We start from the raw sequence: 25,163 nt of genomic DNA on the forward strand, positions 1-25,163 counted from the left end.
TATTGTCCTCTATTTGACTTATGTTTTAGGTTGTTTCTCAATTTATGTCCTTTCCGAGGTAACATTAATTTCGGTGTTAACACCTAGTTTTATCGTTTATAAATATGTATAAACATGATTTTGAATTCATTTAATTGAAAATTTTGAAAATTTTTACTAGAAGTGGGTAGTCAGTATATAAGACTAGGGCTGTTCTTTGTTATCAGAGAGCACTAGATTCTAATACAACTACTATGTTACTAGTATTTTTAATGGTAACCAAGTGTTTAAGTTAAAAATTTTAAAAATCCGAAAGAATTTAACCCCTTCCCACACTTAAGATCTTGCAATGCCCTCATTTGCAAGAAATCAGTAACAATTTAAATTATTGAGGGTGATTAGCATAGAAAATTAATTAAATTTTACCAAAGTTTCCAAACATATTGGCGTTTGTTTGCTGAATGATAAATGGTGCACATCATTTGTTCATTCTGTATTGTTGTTACATCACATTTGTTTTTCATTTTTGTCGTCAAAAGTACTAGCTTTTGCTGAACTTAATGTCAATCTTTGAAAATGCGCTGTTTTACCCTGTTTTGTACATGAGATAAACTACAAACACATATATACATATTTTTGAAGTTGGGTTTTCACACCACATTCAAACATTATTAAAATCTAATAAAGTTAGAAAATTATAAAAGCTATTATAATAATAAAATAAGAAATAAGAAATAAGAAAATTAAGAATTAGTAACATTACAATAAAATAAACAAAAATAGAAAATTACGGATGAGGAGGATGGTTCCAGTATGGGTCCCAAGCGTATCCATAGATGCTGTAAAATACTTGAGCCGGGTCATATGTAGGATATGGTGGTCGGCTCTCTAAAGTCCAAGGAGCAAATTCGGGCATAACGGTAGGAATGTAGTCTCTACCTACGTGTGTACAATGACTTATGATTTGGCTTCGATGATACTGCCAATCTTGAAATGCTTTTTGTCTAGCCATTTCATACTCGTGTCGAGCCATAAAAATTTGCATTTCCGTCATTGGATTACCCCCTCCCGGTTGACCTTGCTGTTGATCTCTCTCAACCTGTGGATGCCTGCCATCATAACGTGCTGCCGCGTTGTTTCGTTTCTTTAAGACCTTAGCACCATGATAAACACGCAAATCTATTCTATCGCGGGGTTCTGGTTCTGCCATTAATATCCCCCCCCCCCCGACTTCTATCCACACCAAGATATTCTGCAATTAAAGTAATAAATATACCACCTCCTATTATGCTACCACACCTCATACCCCTAACCATAGTCAATAAATAATAACCCACACAAAAAGGTATACTTACAGCGCTCTGTGGGTCTCGAATACACATGTGGTAAAACAAATCCTGTTCATTTATGAAACAACCCAACCCGTATTCCATACGATAAATTTTTTTTTTTATACAGCACATTTACGCGCCAATTAAATATGTAAACCATTCCACAAGATCCACTTAAACGTACAACAATTTAAATGTTTACAAAAGGCACGAAGGCCATTAATCAAATTCAATACAAGTTTGACCCACTACAATTGATAGTTTATAATCCAAACGACACTCGAGCATGGTTTGGGACTAAACTACCCAAAACATTAGGCCAACTTCCAAGCTTCAACAAAACATCATCAAGGGCCACTTAATGCCCGATAACCCCTTTGCCCTTATCCGTACCTGCGACTAAAAAGATAAACAACGAGAGGGGTAAGCTAACGCTTAGTGAATGCAATAATTATACACGTACATATATAATATACTTACTTGCAAACACTTAAACACATACCGCATACATGCTAGCAACACAATTAGCTTATCATCTCAATTATAAACTATAAACTTCCAATATCACAAGCTAGCAATGCAATAGCATATATACAAACCGTACAATATAATATGCTTACACTACAACACAATAACCATGGTTAACCAATCTTACAAGGGATGGTACTCGAATTTCCCATTGGTGTTCATAACATCCATTAGTGTACTTAGCACCTCGTATCAATAACCCCCGGGTGGCATCTTAACACCTCGATACTTCACCCTCGGGTGGCGTCTTAACACCTCGACACTTCACCCTTTAACATGTAGTGGCGTCTTAACACCTCGACACTTCACTCCTAGGTGGCATCTTAACACCTCGATGCTTCACCTCGAGTGGCATCTTAACACCTCGATGCTTCACTCGTCACGTGAAACGTGGTGTCTTAACACCTCGACACTTCACATCTCACGCTACCACAAATAAATATATTATATACCTACGCATATAATTATTCCACTCACCTTAACACTTCGGTGGTGATTTAAATGCTTCCGAAGGCTTCAAAGCAAAGTACCTAATTACATAAGTACACATTCGATTACACAACTAGTGGAATTAACCACATTACACTTACTTGAGCATTTAATGACCCAATTCGCATTAAATGACTCAACCATACCAAAACCGCCCTTAAATGGCCAAGACCCGACTTTAATCACTAAAGCTAGTAAATTAAGTCTACTAACATCAACTAACACAAACTTAGGTTAATTCATACCCATTTCACCCAAACTAGGTCAACTAGCCCATTTTGGATCCATTTAACACTTTCACTACCAAACTTGTCAAGCATGACCCAATAACATCTCTTTCAACTTTAACAAGCGTGTTAGTGACTAAAAATGCCATTTAACATTTATAACCCCAAATCATAAGACCAAACCCTAGGTTATGGCCATTTGGGTTTTCTTTCCTCAACACAACCCAAGTTCGCCCATTTTAACCCCAAATGGGTCACATAAGTTCCAAATGAACAAAACCCTAGCATAAACTAATTAAAACGCAAAACTTAGAGTTAGAACTTACCGAGACTATCAACGCGTAGCTAGAGACACAAGGAACAACTTTAATTCTTGCTCCAAAGATCAACCCTCAATCCTTCACTCTCAAATCTTGCTTTTAATTCAATTGGGTTTTAAGTTTTGGGAGAGAAATTGGAAAGAAAAGAGAAAAGAAATAAATGAAATGGATGAGTGGTTGGGATTTAATGCTCCCATCTGATTTATACGCGAAATTACCAATTTGCCCCTTGAAGTCATTCAATTTGAGCTAAAATCGGAGTCAGAACTGCAGAGTTGTCACGGCGCGGCGCTATATGTCGCGGCGCGACATTACGAAGGAAAAACAACCTCTCTTAACCCACTTTCTGAACCTGGTTCGCTTGAAATGCTGCGGTGCGGACCCCTTTGTCGCGGCGCGACACATAAGGGGAAAATCGACCCTTCTTAATCCAATTGCTGATCTGGATTTGCTTTATATGCCGCGGCGCGGCCCAATGTGTCGCGGCGCGGCATTGGCCGTCACCTGGACACTTCGACAGCCTTAAACAAAATTTGATTTTATTTAATTCGTACACTTAAATCTCGCTTCCTATATTCGCCTAACCTTCAACAATAGTCTCATAAGACTTAACGCTAACAAAGCCCATGTATAAACTTGTATTCGCACACATTATCAAGTATATATATATATATATATATATATATATATATATATATATATATATATATCTAGACATTTACGCATAGTCTAGCAAGTTACAAACGTACAATGATTAAGTATGTACCTTTCAATATGTACGGGAAAAACGGGATGTTACAACTCTCCCCCACTTGAATCGGAGCGCGTCCTCGCGATCCAAGCCGCATGACAAGAGGGAAGATAAACCAACACAAATTCTTCGGGCTCCCAAGTAAACTCAGAACCTTTACTACGACGCCATTGAACTTTAAAAGTCCTAACCTCTTTATTTCTCAACCTTTTGACCTTCTCATCGAGTATAGCAATCGGCTTCTCAATATACTCTAACTTATTGTTTAGCTCGATCTCGTCTAAAGGCACCCATGAAGAATCATCCGCAAGACACTTACGGAGATGGGAAACATGAAATGTATTATGGATCCCCGCAAGCTCTTCGGGTAATTCCAAACGATATGCAACTTCGCCAACACGAGCTAAAATCTTAAACGGACCGATAAACCGAGGAGCTAACTTTCCTCGTTTTCGAAACCGAATAACACCTTTCCATGGCGAAACCTTAAGCATCACCATGTCACCTTCTTGAAATTCGATCATTCGTCTACGTTTGTCGGCATACGACTTTTGTCTATCTTGAGCCTTTTTCAAATGCTCTCGAATCATATCAATCTTGCTATTCGTTTCTAAGACCAAATCGGTACTCCCGATTTCCCTTTGACCCACTTCACCCCAACAAATCGGGGTTCGACACCTTCGCCCATAAAGCATCTCATACGGTGGCATCCCGATACTAGTATGATAACTATTATTGTACGAGAATTCCACCAAAGGTAAGTGCTCGTCCCAACTACCACCAAAATCAATAATACACGCACGTAACATATCCTCCAATGTTTGATTCGTACGTTCGGTTTGACCGTCCGTTTGAGGATGATACGCCGTGCTCAACTTCAATTGCGTGCCCATATCTTCATGAAACTTTTCCCAAAACCGAGATGTAAAACGGGTATCTTGATCCGATATAATAGATATAGGAACCCCATGTCGAGCGACCACTTCCTTGATAAACAACTTAGCCAAGGTCTCCGACGATATCGCTTCTTTAATGGGAAGAAACAAAGCACTTTTCGTCAACCGGTCAACTATCACCCAAATCGTATCAAATTGGGTTCTTGCCGTCTTAGGTAACTTTGTTATGAAATCCATGGTAATGTGCTCCCATTTCCATTTCGGGATTTCTAACGGTTGCAACTTACCATACGGCTTTTGGTGTTCGGCTTTTACTTGTAAACACGTGACACATTACTCAACATACTTCACAACATCACGTTTCATGCCCGGCCACCAATAATCTTTCTTCAAGTCAAGATACATTTTCGTCGCGCCCGGATGAATGGAGTATTTTGACTTATGTGCTTCATCAAGTAGCACTCGTCGGTAATCACCCATCTTAGGCACCCACACCCTTCCTTGGAAGGACAACAAACCACGCGGACCCATAGTAATAAACTCCGATTGGCCCACGATTCGCTCCGTATGCTTGTTGTGGACATAAGCCTCTATTTGAATCTCACCAAGCTTTTCAAGAAAGTCGTTGGTAATAATCAAACGTAACGACCCCACTTTTATCGCCGGATGTTGACTCTTTCGACTCAACGCATCCGCGACCACATTCGCCTTACCCGGATGATAAAGTATTTCACAATCGTAGTCTTTCACCACATCCATCCACCTACGTTGGCGATAATTTAAATCTCGTTGATTAAAGAGATGTTTCAAACTCTTATGATCCGAATAAATCGTACACTTGACACCATACAAGTAATGGCACCAAATTTTCAATGCATGTACTACCGCCGCCAACTCAAGATCATGAGTCGGATACCTCGTTTCATGTTCCTTTAATTGTCGAGAGGCATAAGCGATGACTTTACCTCTTTGCATTAGAACACACCCGAGACCATTTAAGGAAGCATCACAATAAACCACCATGTCTTCAACACCTTCCGGTAACACTAACACCGGAGCTTGACACAACTTCTCCTTTAACAATTGAAAAGCAATTTCCTGCTCGTTCTCCCAACCAAACCTCGCATTCTTCCTTGTCAATTTCGTCAACGAAGAAGCGATCTTAGAAAAATCTTGGATAAACCGACGATAATAACCGGCTAATCCGGGAAAACTTCGGATTTCCGTAGGCGTAGTCGGTCATCCCCAACTCTTCACCGTTTCGATCTTCCCCGGATCTACTTGAATACCGTTTTCGTTCATAATATGACCAAGGAATTGAACTTCCCTTAGCCAAAATTCACATTTGGAGAACTTTGCATACAACTTCTCCTTTCGTAGCGTCTTCAATACTTCACGCAAATGATGTTCTTGTTCGTTCATACTTTTTGAGTAAACTAGTATGCCGTCAATGAACACTATTACCGACTTGTCCAACATAGGTTGGCACACTCGGTTCATAAGATTCATGAATGCCGCCGGTGCATTCGTAAGACCAAAGGGCATAACTACAAACTCATAATGCCCGTAACGCGTTCGAAAAGCCGTTTTCTCTATGTCTTCCTCACGGACCCGCATTTGGTGATAGCCGGACCGTAGGTCGATCTTAGAGAAATACGTTGCACCTTGAAGTTGATCAAATAAATCGTCAATCCTAGGTAATGGATAGCGATTCTTGATCGTCACTTTATTCAACTCACGGTAATCAATGCACATACGCATACTACCATCTTTCTTCTTCACAAATAACACCGGAGCGCCCCATGGCGAAGCACTCGGTCGAATAAAACCCTTCTCGAGCAACTCTTGGGTTTGATTTAACAACTCTTGCATTTCCGTTGGTGCTAAACGATAAGGAGTTTTAGCAATGGGAGTAGCTCCCGGAACCAACTCAATACGAAACTCAACTTGTCTTTCCGCCGGAACACCCGGTAATTCGTCCGGAAAAACGTCTTCGAATTCACTAACAACCGGAATTTCACGACTAGGTGGTGGCTCATTGCGAGTATCAACAACATGAGCAAGAAAAGCCATGCCACCACTAACAAGGAAACGACGTGCCCGTGCAAAAGTGCATATCGGTACAAGTCTCCTTCGCTTATCGCCATGAATAATTAATTCTCCCCCACTTGGGGTCTTCACCCGAATGAATTTATCATGGCATGCAATATCAGCTCTATTAAGATCGAGCCAATCCATACCAATAACAATATCAAAATCACCCAAAGTCATCGCAATAAAATCGATTTTAAACGTTTCGGAACCAAATACAACATTACAATTCTTACACACATCAACCACTAGCGCCGTCTTGCCATCCGCTATTTCAACTTCTACCGGATGACTTAACTTAACTAGCGGTTTATTTAACTTAGGCACAAATCGAGGCGACACAAAGGACAAATTAGCCCCACTATCAAAAAGTATCCGTGCCGGATTAGAGTTAACTATGAAAGTACCTGAGACGACTTCATTGGATTGCTTGGCCTCATCATTGGTCATCAAATAGTTGCGACCCCTAGCCGTACCCGCCGCCTTCTCTAGACGCTTAACATTATCGTTGCGCAAATCGGGACACTCCGGCTTCTTATGCCCTTCTTTACCGCAATTAAAACAAGTGAGCTTGTTTCCGGAAGATGGTTTTGGACAATCACGAGCCATATGACCCGCTTGCCCACAATTATAGCACGTAAAAGTAAAACCACCGGAAGCACCCTTCTTCACGCTATTGACACTTTCGGAACTTTTCTTGTTCTTTTTGTTCGAAAAGTTTGAATAGCTCGAACCTTCACTTTTTCTCTTGCCAAAAGTAAAACCACTCTTTCTTAAGATGAGCGACTCGAAACCTTTGGCCATGTCAAACAACTCATCAAAGCTTTTCACTACGTTCACACTAATCTTATCTTGATAGTTGTCGTTCAAGGTTCGATAGAAATCTTCCTTCAACATTTTATCATTCCCGACGTACTCCGGGCAAAATTGGGTCTTGGACAAAAACACGGATTTGAGAGTGTTCAAATCCATCTACCCTTGCCTCAAGGAACGTAACTCGTCCTTAAGCCTAGTAAGATCGGCCGAAGTTCGGTATTCCTTGAAAAATTCAGACTTGAATTCATCCCAAGTGAATTCCATGCATTGCTCTTCACCATAAACTTGGAGCTTTGCGTCCCACCACAACTTGGCATCGCCCCTCAACATACTACACCCGTACCTTGTCCTCTTATCGAGAGGACATTCACAAGTACGGAAGGCCCCCTCCATATCGGAGATCCAACGGGCGCTCTTAAGAGGATCTCTTTCACCATCAAAAGAGGGAGGTTGAGAGTCCTTGAAATTCTTATAGAAAAAGTCCCGTCTTCCCACATTATCTTCGCGAAGAACGGCCTTAACTTGCTCCTTTACCACATTGACTAATTGCTCGTCAATCGTATCTAGGAACATCTTCTTAACATCCTCGAGAAAAGCCTCATGATGCCTTTTCAAAATGGCCTTAACCTTGGCCGTAAACTCGACTTCTTCACTAGTACCTCCGCCGTTGATATCATGCCCGTTTCTCATCTTCATTCTATAAGACGGAATAGATTAAACAACGAGACGAAAAGGATTTAACACATAAGTATATACATATACACTACACTACCCCATCTTGCTCAACAATCGTCGTACATCGCTTGTTTGACACGATTTGAACCCGTAACAATGGTAGCTAATCATTGTTACGCGAGCACGTCGCATTAACTCGCTAGTACAACGTCTATCTTGCTTGACGATTGCTAACACCACACAAAACAATTAGCGCAAGGTTAGTTCACATAAACCTAAGCACTAATCAACTCCCGGTCCGACCCGTCTCCTACAAGTCCCGCATAACGCGCATACACAATAAAGTCTAAGTCTAGACGCCTATCTCAAGTCGCCTAAATCCCTTAGACCATGCTCTGATACCACTTGAAACAACCCAACCCGTATTCCATACGATAAATTTTTTTTTTATACAACACATTTACGCGCCAATTAAATATGTAAACCATTCCACAAGATCCACTTAAACGTACAATAATTTAAATGTTTACAAAAGGCACGAAGGCCATTAATCAAATTCAATACAAGTTTGACCCACTACAATTGATAGTTTATAATCCAAACGACACTCGAGCATGGTTTGGGACTAAACTACCCAAAACATTAGGCCAACTTCCAAGCTTCAACAAAAAATCATCAAGGGCCACTTAATGCCCGATAACCCCTTTGCCCTTATCCGTACCTGCGACTAAAAAGATAAACAACGAGAGGGGTAAGCTAACGCTTAGTGAATGCAATAATTATACACGTACATATATAATATACTTACTTGCAAACACTTAAACACATACCGCATACATGCTAGCAACACAATTAGCTTATCATCTCAATTATAAACTATAAACTTCCAATATCACAAGCTAGCAATGCAATAGCATATATACAAACCGTACAATATAATATGCTTACACTACAACACAATAACCATGGTTAACCAATCGTACAAGGGATGGTACTCGAATTTCCCATTGGTGTTCATAACATCCATTAGTGTACTTAGCACCTCGTATCACTAACCCCCGGGTGGCATCTTAACACCTCGATACTTCACCCTCGGGTGGCGTCTTAACACCTCGACACTTCACCCTTTAACATGGAGTGGCGTCTTAACACCTCGACACTTCACTCCTAGGTGGCATCTTAACACCTCGATGCTTCACCTCGAGTGGCATCTTAACACCTCGATGCTTCACTCGTCACGTGAAACGTGGTGTCTTAACACCTCGACACTTCACATCTCACGCTACCACAAATAAATATATTATATACCTACGCATATAATTATTCCACTCACCTTAACACTTCGGTGGTGATTTAAATGCTTCCGAAGGCTTTAAAGCAAAGTACCTAATTACATAAGTACACATTCGATTACACAGCTAGTGGAATTAACCACATTACACTTACTTGAGCATTTAATGACCCAATTCGCATTAAATGACTCAACCATACCAAAACAGCCCTTAAATGGCCAAGACCCGACTTTAATCACTAAAGCTAGTAAATTAAGTCTACTAACATCAACTAACACAAACTTAGGTTAATTCATACCCATTTCACCCAAACTAGGTCAACTAGCCCATTTTGGATCCATTTAACACTTTCACTACCAAACTTGTCAAACATGACCCAAATAACATCTCTTTCAACTTTAACAAGCGTGTTAGTGACTAAAAACGCCATTTAACATTTATAACCCCAAATCATAAGACCAAACCCTAGGTTATGGCCATTTGGGTTTTCTTTCCTCAACACAACCCAAGTTCGCCCATTTTAACCCCAAATGGGTCTTAATATGATATATATATACATTAATATGATATTATCATGTATGAATATCTCTTAATATGATATATATATATACATTAAATGTCTTTACAACGATAATCGTTACATATATGTCTCGTTTAAAAATCATTAAGTTAGTAGTCTTGTTTTTACATATGTAGTTCATTGTTAATATACTTAATGATATGTTTACTTATCATAGTATCATGTTAACTATATATATATCCATATATATGTCATCATATAGTTTTTACAAGTTTTAACGTTCGTGAATCACCGGTCAACTTGGGTGGTCAATTGTCTATATGAAACATATTCCAATTAATCAAGTCTTAACAAGTTTGATTGCTTAACATGTTGGAAACATTTAATCATGTAAATATCAATCTCAATTAATATATATAAACATGGAAAAGTTCGGGTCACTACAGAAGTTCTAATAAAACATGATGATTCACAGACTATTCCGTCATCATGTGTCATGTTACATAACTCTTTCATTCTGCTTAACTTCTAAACATATCAAAAAAAAATATATTCTTGATAACTCTATCCTCAGTGAATCTGGTAATTTGACAAGTCAAATCGTGAGAATACGTTCCTTCGTGCTTAAAACGTTATAATCATTCAAAACTCTATATCTACGAATTCTGGACCATTATTCACTTGACTTAAAGTCGGGAAAAGAAAACGAGAGCATGTAGTTCTAAAATATAAGAGAAAATATAAAGCCCAACAACAACACTGAAATCACAAACCGTGCACATCAATGTGTATAGCAACATAAATATACGGAAGAATGAAAAACAATATAACCTCAAGGTAATAGTAGAAGTTAACAGAATTCTCCGATGGAAGTTGGAAAGGAAGAATGATTGAAGAAACAGTCAGGATAAGGACAAGGATTAGAACTGGGTTAAGCATTGTTACAATATTTAGAAATATGGATTAAGGAAGAAAGTATAGGAATGGTGAGAATAATGAAACAATAGTGGTTAATTTATAGTGAAAATATCTGACAGAGCAATCGAGGCAGATCATCACATTTAATTAAAGAGATTCTAATTTCCTCATTTACCGAAAAATCATATCTTATAGATTTCGAAGATTTTCTTTAATCCCTTAAATTCTGGAATTCAACCATGACAACGTCAAAAGTTAAGACGAAACTTTATTTCTCATTTCATTCTTTTGTGATAGCTTTACTCATACGCTTCGAGTAATCGAATTATCTTATCCATATTACGCAAAAGTAATAAAACTCTATTTATCAGCTCATATTCATCATGAAAACATTTTTATTGTTAGTCATGACCACCTCACTCAAATTTCGGGACGAAATTTCTTTAACGGGTAGGTAATGTGACGACCCGGAAATTTTCGATCAAATTTAAACTTAATCTTTATATGTTTCCGACACGATAAGCAAAGTCTGTGATGTTAAGTCTCAAAAAGTTTGAACTATTGTCATATATTCAGTTAACTTGTGACCATTCCCAACGATTCACGAACCAATGGGTAAATAATTATATATATATATATATATATATATATATATATATATATATATATATATATATATATATATATATATATATATATATATAAGTGAATATATAATAATTTAAATTAATAATTATACATTAATCAATTAGAATTAATAATGTAAGATAATAAACAAAGTAATTAAGTTACTGTTACAATTAATATATATAAATAGAGATATAATATTAAATATGAATCTATATAATATATATATATATATATATATATATATATATATATATATATATATATATATATATATATATATATAAATATATATAAATGTAAGAACATATATTAATTAAAAGTAATAAAATATAATTTAAAACATTTGGAATTTAAGATGTAAGGTTAATATATTATATGAAAAATACAAGTTAAAGTATAAATATTATATTAATTACTTTCATTATTAATGTAAATATTAATCAAAATAATTGTATAATATCATGGGTACATATGAAATTTGATAAGTATAAGTTGTTGTATTATTATTATTAGTATTAGTATTATTATTATTATTATTATTATTATTATTATTATTATTATTATTATTATTATTATTATTATTATTATTATTATTATTAATATTAATATTATTATAAGTGGTGTTATTATTAGCATTATTAATAATATTATTGTTATCATTCTTATTTTTATTAGTATTATTAAACTTATTAAAAATTATCATTTTTATTATTATCATTAATAATGTGATCATTATTATATTTACAATTATAAACATCATTAGTTATTATCATTAGTATTATTGATATTATTATCATTATTAAATTCTGTTATTTTTATTACTAGTTTCATTATTATTAATAAAATTAATATTAAATAGTAATGTTTACATATAATTAACATTATTATGTTCCTATATATAAATAATATACAAAGATATATATATACTATATATACAGATATATATACATAAGGAAATCAGTATTATTATTTATTATTATTAATATTATTATTGATATTATTAGAAAGATTTAATTATTATTAATATAATTATAATTAATTATATATAAAATCGTACGTTTTTTATATATATATATCAATCAAACTATACTGGATTGATTTCCTTGTCTACAATTCGGTAAAAAGAAATCGAAAGTAGATATATATATATATATATATATATATATATATATATATATATATATATATATATATATATATATATATATATATATATATATATATATATATCCAAATTCTGTTACCTATCAAGATCACCTTTTATTTTATTTTTTATTTTTTCCCCTTGTCTGCTGAATATCGATTGCCGACTCTTTCTCCTTTAATTAGAACGATCGAATACTTATTGTATTTACTGAACTCCTTCCAATTTTCCAGCAGCACTCATAATTACACCAAAATCGATTTCCAATTTTTTTTATTTGAATTTAACAGAAAAGGGTGAAGAACACCCAAAACGTGCTCTGTTATTACTTCAATATCCAAACAGCTTGATTTCAACTAAATTTTCAAAATGTAGAATTGCAGGCTTATTAGGAATCTTTCAATGAAGCTATCTGCAAATCCTCCTATCTCAATTCTTTATAACGAGCACAAATTTTCGAAGTCAAAATTGGTTTTAAAAAGTCAAACAAATCATTTATCAAGAAATTCAAATCTTAGTTAATGTTTCTATGTCAATTGATAAGTCACAGAGATTTTATGAAGGGTTTACAACGTAGTTCATGTATAAATTTTGGTCTAAAAGTGTTTACAAATCGATATCACGAATTGAGTTCATACGAGTAGTTCTTGGCGTCTGAAACTGCTGCTTTATTTTTTTTATACAAGTCAACCATAATTAATCATTCATAATTAGTTCATAAATCATATACCCAATTCAAAGCCTTGTAACAATGGTTTATTCTCTGGTCGTTTGGTTTTGTGAAAAAGAAGGAAAATGGAAACAGTTGCTTACGGGTTATATACATTATAAACTGGGTTATTATCAGAAAATGAGCAATAGCTCACTGGTTAAGGGTGTCTCGAAGGAACGGGAGGTCACGAGTTCGAGCCCGGGCGTGGGCTATATTTTTGGGGAAAATCCTTCTTTTGAGGTAGTTTGATATATTATTTTTATTATTGCTTATTAATACTAATTATTATTATTATTATTATTATTATTATTATTATTATTATTATTATTATTATTATTATTATTATTATTATTATTATTATTATTATTATTATTATTATGATTATTATTGTTATGACTAGTATTATTATTGTTATTGATATGGTAAGTATTACTAGTATTAACATTGTTATTATGATTATTATTATAGTTATTATTAATGTTGTTATTATTAATTACTAATATTATTATTAGCACTAATAAAAGTATTAACAAGCAAATATTGTTATTATCATATTTATAATCACAATTAAAATTATTAATATTATATTTAAGTTAATTACTAGTATTACTATAATAAAACAATTACATATTACTATCATTTAAATAAGTGTTATTATCATAACTTTAATTATTATTATCACCATCAATATTACTATTAAGGTTGTTATTATTATTACCACTAATATTACTATAAATATTATTATTAGTTCATTAAAACTACTACTTGTATCATGTTATAATTAATAGTACTATTATTATTATTATTAATTATTAATAGGACTATTAACATTATTATCTTATTAATAATAATAGGTACGATAACCATTTTTACCGCTAGTAACATTATTTTGACATTATTATAACTACTATTATTAATATACAAAGGATGTAAGTAACACATATGACATAACAAAAATTAATATTTTTATATACAAAATGAATATATGAAACATATATATGCTATTAATATAAAAAGGATATAATTAAGAAATTTATATATATATATATATATATATATATATATATATATATATATATATATATATATATATATATATATATATATATTCGATTACAACTATGTACATTAATAATTATACAAATGATATAGGTTCGTGAATCCGAGGCCAACCCTGCATTGTTCAGTTGTTAAATGTCGTTCTATGTATTTTTACTACAAAATACAGTATGGTGAGTTTCATTTGCTCCCTTTTTAATTGCATTTGCAATAGATATTTTTGGGCTGAGAATACATGCGCTGCTTCTATGTTTGACGAAATAGACACAAGTACTTAAAAAATATTCTACGTTGTGTTGTACCACCTTGCATATCTTCCCTAATAGCTTGGTAACTAATAGTTACATGTTGGAAGAACATGTAAGCGCGAATCCTATTGATAGATCTATCGGGTTTGACCACCCCAACCGGGCTAATCGCTCTAGTATCGTAAACGGTTGCATAGTACTTCGTTTTTACTACACTTGGTACAGTGTAGGGAGATTTCATAATAAAGGGAATATGCCACATTAATTGTTAAGTATGGTTACCGAAGCGCTCAACAACTTATAGAATACTTTTATACACTTGCGAGTGTACATATATTTATAAACGGGAATCTTGTGGTCTATTAAAATATTGAAATGATTGTTATGATAAACCTATGAACTCACCAACCTTTTGGTTGACACTTTTAAGAAAGTTTATTCTCAGGTACGAATTAAGTCTTCTGCTGTGCATTTGCTCAATTGAAAGATATTACTTGGAGTCATTCATGGCATATTTAGGTCAGTATCTCGCAATGGGACCAAATGTTGAAGACTTCGTCCAGGAGGATTAGGACGGGTCATCACAGATGGCCCGTCAATTGATTGAAACAGTGGACGAGATTGAAGTGCTGGCGCCAAAGGCCAAGGATAAATCGGGTGGCAACAAAAGAAAATGGGAAGCCACTCAATCAAGCAACTACAACAACAACTTCACCAACAAGCCTTTCACCTCCGACGGCAAGAAAGGTTATGACAGAAATCTACCCACTTGCAACAAGTGCCACAAACATCATTATGGTGAATGTAGCAAGCCATTTTGCAACAAGTGCCGCAACCATCATTATGGTGAATGTGGCAAGCCATTTTGCAACAAGTGTCAAAGAAGTGGCCATGTGGCCAATGATTGTAGAAATGCCGCTCCCGTCGCTCAAAAGGGGCCCAATGCACCAAAGACGGTCACTTGTTACGAATGTGGCCAAACGGGCCATTATAGAAATGCATGCCCAAATAAGAAAGCCAACCTCAACACACGCGACCGAGCTTTCAACATTAACACCGAGGAAGCCCGTGATGACAATGAACTAGTCACGGGTACGTTTCTTCTCAACAACTCTTATATTTCATGTTTATTCGATTCGGGTGCTGATAATTGTTTTGTATCCAAGGCGTTGGCTCATACCCTTTTTTCACTCCATTATTTCCCCCTATATACTACTTAGGCCATTCAAGTGACCAATGAAAAACTATTGCATGCCGGAAAATTTTATAGGAGGTGTACGTTGAACTTTTTGGGTAAAAAGTTTGAAATTGCCTTGATACCTATAGAACTAGGGAGCTTAAAACCTATTCGTTAAGAAGAAAATGTTTCCTTACACGTGTATAGATTAGCGTAAACTAAATAATTTCTGGTTAAGCACCGATATTCGTTTTCCCCGTATCAATGACCTCGTGATCAATTACAAGGATATCGCGTGTATTCCAAATCTACCTCCATTCCAGTTATCATCAATTGTGGGTTAAGGGAGAAGATGTCTCCAAAACTGCTTTCCGGACTAGCTATGATAGTTATGAATTTCTTTTAGTGCCGTTCAGTTTAACTAAGGCTCCGTCCGTATTCATGGATCTTAAGAATCGCGTATGCAAGCTTATCTAGACAAAATCCGTTATCGTATTCATAGATGATGACTTAATCTATTCAAAAAGCAAAGAAGCAAACGAACAACATCCTCGTATTACGCTCGAACTATTGAGAAAAAAGCAACTCTATGCCAAATTCTCCAAGTGTAAATTTTGGTTAAACGAAGTCCAATTCCTAGGCCATGTTGTTAGTAGTCAAGGTATTAAAGTCGATCTTACAAAAATCGAAGCCATACATAATCAGGAAATCCTCACGACTGCAACTTATATTCGTAAATTTTTGGATCTCGCTGGTTATACTGAAGATTCATTTCCAACTTTTCTGTATTCTCGTCATTTAACCTCGTTAACTCACGAAGGAAAAAATTCGTTTGGTCCATCAAACACGAATCGATATTTTGTATCTTTATGAAGAAGTTAACCACCGCACCTATCCTATCTCTTTCCGAATGCACTGATGATTTTGTCGCATGTTGTGACGCCTCCAAACAAGGTTTTGGGTGTGTGTCAATACCACGAAGGAAAGTTATTGCCTACTCTTCTCGACAATTGAAACCTCATGAACGAAACTACTTAACACATGAACTTGAATTAAGAATCGTTGTCTTTGCACTTAAAATGTGGAGACACTATCTTTATGGGACCAAAGGTACCATTCTCACCAACCATAAATGTAGTGACCCGAACTTTTCCATGTTTATATATATATTAAATGAAATTGTTATTTACATGATTAAGTGTTTCCAACATGTTAAGCAATCAAACTTGTTAAGACTTGATTAATTGAAATAGGTTTCATATAGACAATTGACCACCCAAGTTGACCGGTGATTCACGAACGTTAAAACTTGTAAAAAATATATGATGATATATATATGATTATATATATATAGTTAACATGATATTATGATAAGTAAGTATCTCATTAGGTATTTTAACAATGAGTTATATACATAAAATTGAGTTTATTGAATTAAGAAACTTGAAACGGTATATATAACGATTATCGTTATAACAACGTCTTACTAAATACATATGAATCATATTAAGATATTGATACACTATGTTTAATCATGATAAATGATAAGTAAACATGTCATTAAGTGTATTAACAACGAACTACATATGTAAAAACAAGACTACTAACTTAATGATTTCGAAACGAGACATATATGTAACGATTATCGTTGTAACAACATTTAACTGTATATATATCATACTAAGATATATTAATATATCATAATATCATGATAATGTAATAATTTAACATCTCATTAGATATAATAAACATTGGGTTAACAACATTTAACATGATCGTTAACTTAAAGGTTTTAAATCAACATTTACATGTAACGACTAACGATGACTTAACGACTCAGTTAAAATGTATATACATGTAGTGTTTTAATATGTATTCATACACTTTTGAAAGACTTCAAGACACTTATCAAAATACTTCTACTTAACAAAAATTCTTACAATTACATCCTCGTTCAGTTTCATCAACAATGCTACTCGTATGCACCCGTATTCGTATTCGTACAATACACAGCTTTTAGATGTATGTACTATTGGTATATACACCTCAATGATCAGCTCTTAGCAGCTCATGTGAGTCACCTAACACATTTGAGAACCATCATTTGGCAACTAGCATGAAATATCTCATAAAATTACAAAAATATTAGTAATCATTCATGACTTATTTACATGTAAACAAAATTACACATCCTTTATATCTAATCCATGTACCAACGACCAAAAACACCTACAAACACTTTCATTCTTCAATTTTCTTCATCTAATTGATCTCTCTCAAGTTCTATCTTCAAGTTCTAAGTGATCTTCATAAATTCTATAAGTTCAAGTTTCATAAAATCAAGAATACTTCCAAGTTTGCTAGCTTACTTCCAATCTTGTAAAGTGATCATCCAAACTCAAGAAATCTTTGTTATTTACAGTAGGTTATCTTTATAATTCAAGGTAATACTCATATTCAAACTTTGGTTCAATTTCTATAACTATAACAATCTTATTTCGAGTGGAAATCTTACTTGAACTTGTTTTCGTGTCATGATTCTGCTTCAAGAACTTTCAAGCCATCCAAGGATTCTTTGAAGCTAGACCCATTTGTATCTTTTCCAGTAGGTTTATATACAAAACTTGAGGTAGTAATGATGTTCATAACATCATTCGATTCATACATATAAAGCTATCTTATTCGAAGGTTTAAACTTGAAATCACTAGAACATAGTTTAGTTAATTCTAAACTTGTTCGCAAACAAAAGTTAATCTTTCTAACTTGAATTTTAAAATCAACTAAACACATGTTCTATATCTATATGATATGCTAACTTAATGATTTAAAACCTGGAAACACGAAAAACACCGTAAAACTGGACATACGACGTCATAGTAACACCGCGTGCTGTTTTGGGTTTGATAATTAAAAACTATGATAAACTTTGATTTAAAAGTTGTTCTTCTGGAAAATTTATTTTTCTTATGAACATGAAACTATATCCAAAAATCATGGTTAAACTCAAAGTGGAAGTATGTTTTTCAAAATGGTCATCAAGACGTCGTTCTTTCGACTGAAATGACTACCTCTTACAAAAACGACTTGTAACTTATATTTCCGACTATAAACCTATACTTTTTATGTTTATATTCATAAAATAGAGTTCAATATGAAACCATAGCAATTTCATTCACTCAAAACGGATTTAAAACGAAGAAGTTATGGGTAAAACAAGATTGGATATTTTTTGATTGTTGTAGCTACGGGAAATATCGTAACAATTCTATAAAAATCATATCCTAGCTAACTTATATTGTATTATACATGTATTCTAATATATTATATAATCTTGGGATACCATAGACACGTATGCAAATGTTCTGGCATATCATATCGACTCATGTATACATATTATTTGGAACAACCATAGACACTCTATATGCAGTAATGTTGGAGTTAGCTATACAGGGTTGAGGTTGATTCCAAAAATATATATACTTTGAGTTGTGATCTAGCCTGAGACGTGTATACACTGGGTCATGGATTGATTCAAGATAATATATATCGAGTTATTTCTGTACATCTAATTGTGGACAACTAGTTGTAGGTTACTAACGAGGACAGCTGACTTAATAAACTTAAAACATTAAAACATATTAAAAATGTTGTAAATATATTTTGAACATACTTTGATATATATGTACATATTTGTTATAGGTTCGTGAATCGACCAGTGGCCAAGTCTTACTTCCCGACGAAGTAAAAATCTGTGAAAGTGAGTTATAGTCCCACTTTTAAAATCTAATATTTTGGGATGAGAATACATGTAGTTATATAAATGTTCTACGAAATAGACAGAAGTAAATGAAACTACATTATATGGGTGAATGATTGAAGCCGAATATGCCTCTTTTGCTTGGTAACCTAAGAATTAGTAAACCGATCTACTAATTGACACGAATCCTAAAGATAGATCTATTGGGCCTAACGAACCCCATCCAAAGTACCGGATGCTTTAGTACTTCGAATTCGTTTTTATCATGTCCGAAGGATTTCCCGAAATGATAGGGGATATTCTTATATGCATCTTGTTATTGACGGTTACCAGGTGTTCACCATATGAATGATTTATATCTCTATGTATGGGATGTATATTGAAATATGAAATCTTGTGGTCTATTATTATGATTTGATGATATATAGGTTAAACCTATAACTCACCAACATTTTTGTTGACATTTTAAGCATGTTTATTCTCAGGTGATTATTAAGAGCTTCCGCTGTTGCATACTAAAATAAGGACAAGATTTGGAGTCCATGCTTGTATGATATTATGTAAAAACTGCATTCAAGAAACTTATTTTTGATGTAATATATTCTTATTGTAAACCATTATATAATGGTCGTGTGTAAACGGTATATATTAGATTATCATTATTTGATAATCTACGTAATGCTTTTTAAACCTTTATAGATAAAATAAAAGTTATGGTTATTTTAAAAATGAATGCAGTCTTTGAAAACGTCTCATATAGAGGTCAAAACCTCGCGACGAAATCAATTAATATGGAACGTTTATAATCAATATGAACGGGACATTTCAGTTGGTATTCGAGCGTTGGTCTTAGAGAACTAGAAATTTGCATTAGTGTGTCTTATCGAGTTTGTTAGGATACATTAGTGAGTCTGGACTTCGACCGTGTTTTCTTTAAAAACGATTGCTTAACACTTTTGTTGGAAACTATATATTATTAACATGTAAATATTATGTGATATATTAACCTCTTAATGTGTTTGATATTGTGTGATAGATGTCTACCACTAGTACAAATCCCATTGATTCACCTAATAATAATGAAGAATCGAATATATTTTAGGAAGATTCACAAATTTCTGAAGAGGAACCGGAAGAAGAGGAACCGGAAGAGGAGGAACCGGAAGAAGAGGAACCGGAAGAGGAGGAACCGAAAGAAGAAGAGGTTCCGGAGGAAGAAATATTGATACCTATAGTAAATCGATTAAATAAAAGAAAATCCTCAACCAACGGACCAAAGTTAATAATGGTCAATGGTGTTTCCGCCGAGGAAGCAAAATATTGGGAAGATTACCAATTTTCCGATGATGTTATAGAAATTACCTCGACCCAATTTAATAAAGCGAAAGAAAATAATAATGGAAAAGGTATAAAAATAGAGAAACCCGATTCCAACCCCGATGAACTTTATATGTATCGACAACATCCGTATTTCCTAAAATGTAACAATGACCCGGGAACCTCTAAACCACCAAGTTTTTCTAAACCATTATGGAAAATGACTGCTCGTATTAGAGGAACATCATATATTCCTAGAAAATTAGGAAAACGAACCAAGTCCGAAGAAGAAGAAACCAGTGATTCAGATTAGAGGGTTGTAATTATGTGGTGTATTATATGTATTGTACTGTGCATGCACTTTTATGTTCTATGTAAAAATTGCTTGTATTATTTGTTAATTATCTTTTATGAATCTAATCCTTGTATATTTTACAGTATAAAAACAAAATGGACGTTAAGGGTAGACAACCGAATATTTTAGAAGACCTACCAGAGGATATGATTGAGGAAATCTTGTCTAGAGTCGGTCAGAATTCATCAGCACATTTAGTTATGGAGAAATTAACTTGTCAAATGTTTGAAAGACTTTCCAGAAACGCCTTAGTTTATAAAAGGCTTTCCTTTGATAGGTGAGGTATATCACATTGGGGAGACTGTAAGTTACGCCGTGTTTTCTTTAAAGCATTAAATGCGGGGAACCCAAATGCAATTTTACGCTACGAGTTAAGAACCTATTTTAACTCAACATATCCCAACATAGGATTTCGTGAATTAGAAAGAGCTTCTAACATGCAACATAAAGAAGCATGTTATGCTTACGGGTTAGTGATGTTCGCTTCTTACCAAGGTGAGAAAAAGAACATCGGATTGCAACTTTTAAATAAACCCTTCCCACAAGTGACGGATTCAGTAGTTGGGGTAAGAAACAAGGTTTTTAGATTATTACGGGGCTGTTGGACATTACGAAACCCTCGTCCTTTTGACGACATTACAACATCCTGCCTAGCCAATGGTCATAATGGTTATTTTCCACAAGACCAAGGATGGGAAGTCGTCTTAGTAAAACCAGAATGCATGACTTGTTTCTGGACTTATGAATTATGTGTCTTTATTTCCTTTGCTGAACAACTTGCGTATTAACTAGATTTATCTTCAAAACTGTCCTGTATCAAAGTGTACTATATTTCATGTTATATGTAATATAGCGATGTTGTAACTTTGAAGAATATTTATATGTGATATATTATTATAATCAGTTTTTTATATGGAATTTTAGTAGTTGAATTGTATATTAGCTACTAAGTATGAACTTAACGGGTAGGTAGTATCCGAATTTAAACTTATAAAATGCTAATATGAAGAAAAAGCTTTTATAAATGAGTTCATATTATGCTACGAAATACTATTGACTACTCTTAATATTCTGTATGATTAACTCGATTCAATGGGCTAATTTGAAGGAAATGGCACCGACTACTCGACACACCATGAATATGAACGAAGAGGAATTTCGTACATTTCTTGCTGCAAACATAGCCGCAGTACAGGTTGCGCTACATACCAACAATAACTCTGAATCTAGCAATGCGGCTAACGGCGCAAGAAATCGTGTAGGATGCTCCTACAAAGAATTCACTGCCTGCAAACCTTTGGCATTTGATGGAACAGAAGGACCAATTGGATTGAAACGGTGGACCGAGAAAGTTGAATCGGTGTTTGCCATAAGTAAGTGTACTGAAGAAGACAAAGTTAAGTACACTACTGATGTTATGCGAGGCGTATATGAAATAGTGTATATTTTACTAGAAAAAACTATTAAATACGATACAATTTTACACAAGATATTTATTTATTTATAGAATGGATATACCTAAACCTTGCTACAACACTTATAGGCAGTGTACTAATCGTACAGTAGTGTAGTTTTTAGTAAGTCCGGTTCGTTCCACAGGGAAATCTTTAAACAAAGCTTAACGCTATATTAGTTTTAATTTATAAAAATACAAATATATATATAAGTAATATTATTATTATAAAAAGGGGGTTTTTACCGTTTAATGACCGGTTTGTCAATTTTTAAAACTTTAGTCGCAGTTAAAACCTAATGTAAAATATTAAATAAATAAAAGACTTAATTTAAAGCGTAAAGTAAATAACGATAATGAAATTGCGATAAATAAAAGTGCGATAAAATAAAATTACGATAATTAAAGAGTACGAAAAATAAAAGTGCAATTAAATACAATGACAATAAATAAAAGTGCAATTAAATACAATAACAATAAATAAAAGTGCAATAATTAGAAGTGCAATTAAATATGAAAATAAAGGAATTATGCTTATTTAAACTTCCATAATCATGATGTTTGACGTGTTGATTTTAGTTTATTCCCATGAGTTAATTGTTCTGTCCTGGATTATTCAATATGTCCATCTGGTTTTTGTCCATAACAGTTCATCAGTCATAAATATAAAGTGCGAGTATCCTCGTCAAATTATCCTTATACCCGAAGTCAAATATTTCAACTAATTGAGGACTTAAACTGTAACAAGGTCTTAATACTTTGTTTAATAATTACACCAGGATATCGACTGCGTGTAACCCAAGGTTTTAATACTTTGTTATCAATTATGCCAAGTGTCCTTGTACATAATTTCACCCCTGTTTTAAAAATTCTAGTGACTATTAATCCATTCCCGTGTCCGGTTAAATGAACGATTATTCGTACATATAAATATCCCGCCCATCGTGTCCGATCGAGTGTATATGGTTATTTATAGGTACGTCCAATTGTAAATCTTTATATTAAAATTAACAAACTATCATTTAGTTAAACAAATATAAAGCCCATTAATAGCCCATAGTCTAATTTCCACAAGTGTCGTTCTTTTGTCTAAACTCCAATTATGGTACAAAGCCCAATTACCCAATTACCCAATTTTAATATTTTTAGCCCAACATCATGATTACTTCGGCTTAAATAAGCATAATAATAACTTAGCTACGAGACATTAAATTAAAAAGGTTGAACATAACTTACAATGATTAAAAATAGCGTAGCATTACACGGACATAATTTCGACTTACACCCTTACAACATTCGCTAACATACCCTTATTATTAGGATTAAAATTAAAATTAAAATTAAAATTATAATATATATATATATATTTTTTTTTACGTATGATGAAAAGAAAATAAAGTAAATAATCCGTCGAATTACATGGCCTTTTATAGGTGGATTTCTGATTTTGTGGGCTCCGCGAGTGTGGCCTTTTTGGGCTTTATAAGCTCCGCGAGTGCGGAGCTGTGGAATCCAGCTCACACAAGTTTGGCTCCTAGCTTGCCGACGGATTTTATTATATAAATATAATATAAATATATAATTTATATAATTAATTATATATTATATTATATTTATATACATAATTAATTTGTAACTTTCGGTCCGTTGCGTCGTACATTGAAAGTTGGTTCATGTCTCGGTTCTGGATTTTCGAACGTCCTTTCGTATAATTTAATATCTTGTACTTTGCGTTTTGCGTCTTGTACTTTTGTAATTTTGAGACGTTTCTCATCAATAATTTGAACCTCTTTGCTTGTACTTTGTACTTTTTAGCTTTTTGGTCGTTTGCGTCTTCAATTCATCGAATATGTCTTTTGTCTGGTAAATAGGACAACTGCAACTAAAAGCTTGTCTTTCTTGAGGGATAATGCGATGAAATATATGTTCGTTTTTAGCATTATCAAATATTCCCACACTTGAGCGTTGCTTGTCCTCAAGCAATATAGTCTTGAAATATACTAGAATCACTTCTTTATTCTTCACACTTTGTACATCAGTGATTTCATTACGGCGGTATGAACAATGGTAGTAACGTTATGGTTTACAATCCCACATGACTATAAAAATTTAGATCCTTTAAGGAAATTGGATCTTTATGAAAACATTTGATCTTTTTGAAAATTCAATCTAGTTTTTACCTTAGATAAGTTTTTCGGAATAACCCTTCACCGGTGTTTGCAAATTCTTTTTGTGGGTTTGGTGGGTTTCAGATTTGAAAACTTTAGCTCAAAACTTGCGGTTTTGTGTCACCCACTTGCTAACCTTGTATTGGGAAAGCAACACGTTTAGTATACTTGCTCCGTATATTACCTTTCGGTAAACTACCGTCCGGTTGTAAAGGAAAGCGTTGAACAAGCAACTGTTAAGGCAATGTCCCCTGACATGCTTTTAATTATGGTCTATAACGTGTCGGATGCAATTACTATCCTTGGTAG

Source organism: Rutidosis leptorrhynchoides, chromosome 8, assembly GCF_046630445.1.
Source record: "Rutidosis leptorrhynchoides isolate AG116_Rl617_1_P2 chromosome 8, CSIRO_AGI_Rlap_v1, whole genome shotgun sequence".
NCBI lineage: Eukaryota > Viridiplantae > Streptophyta > Magnoliopsida > Asterales > Asteraceae > Rutidosis > Rutidosis leptorrhynchoides.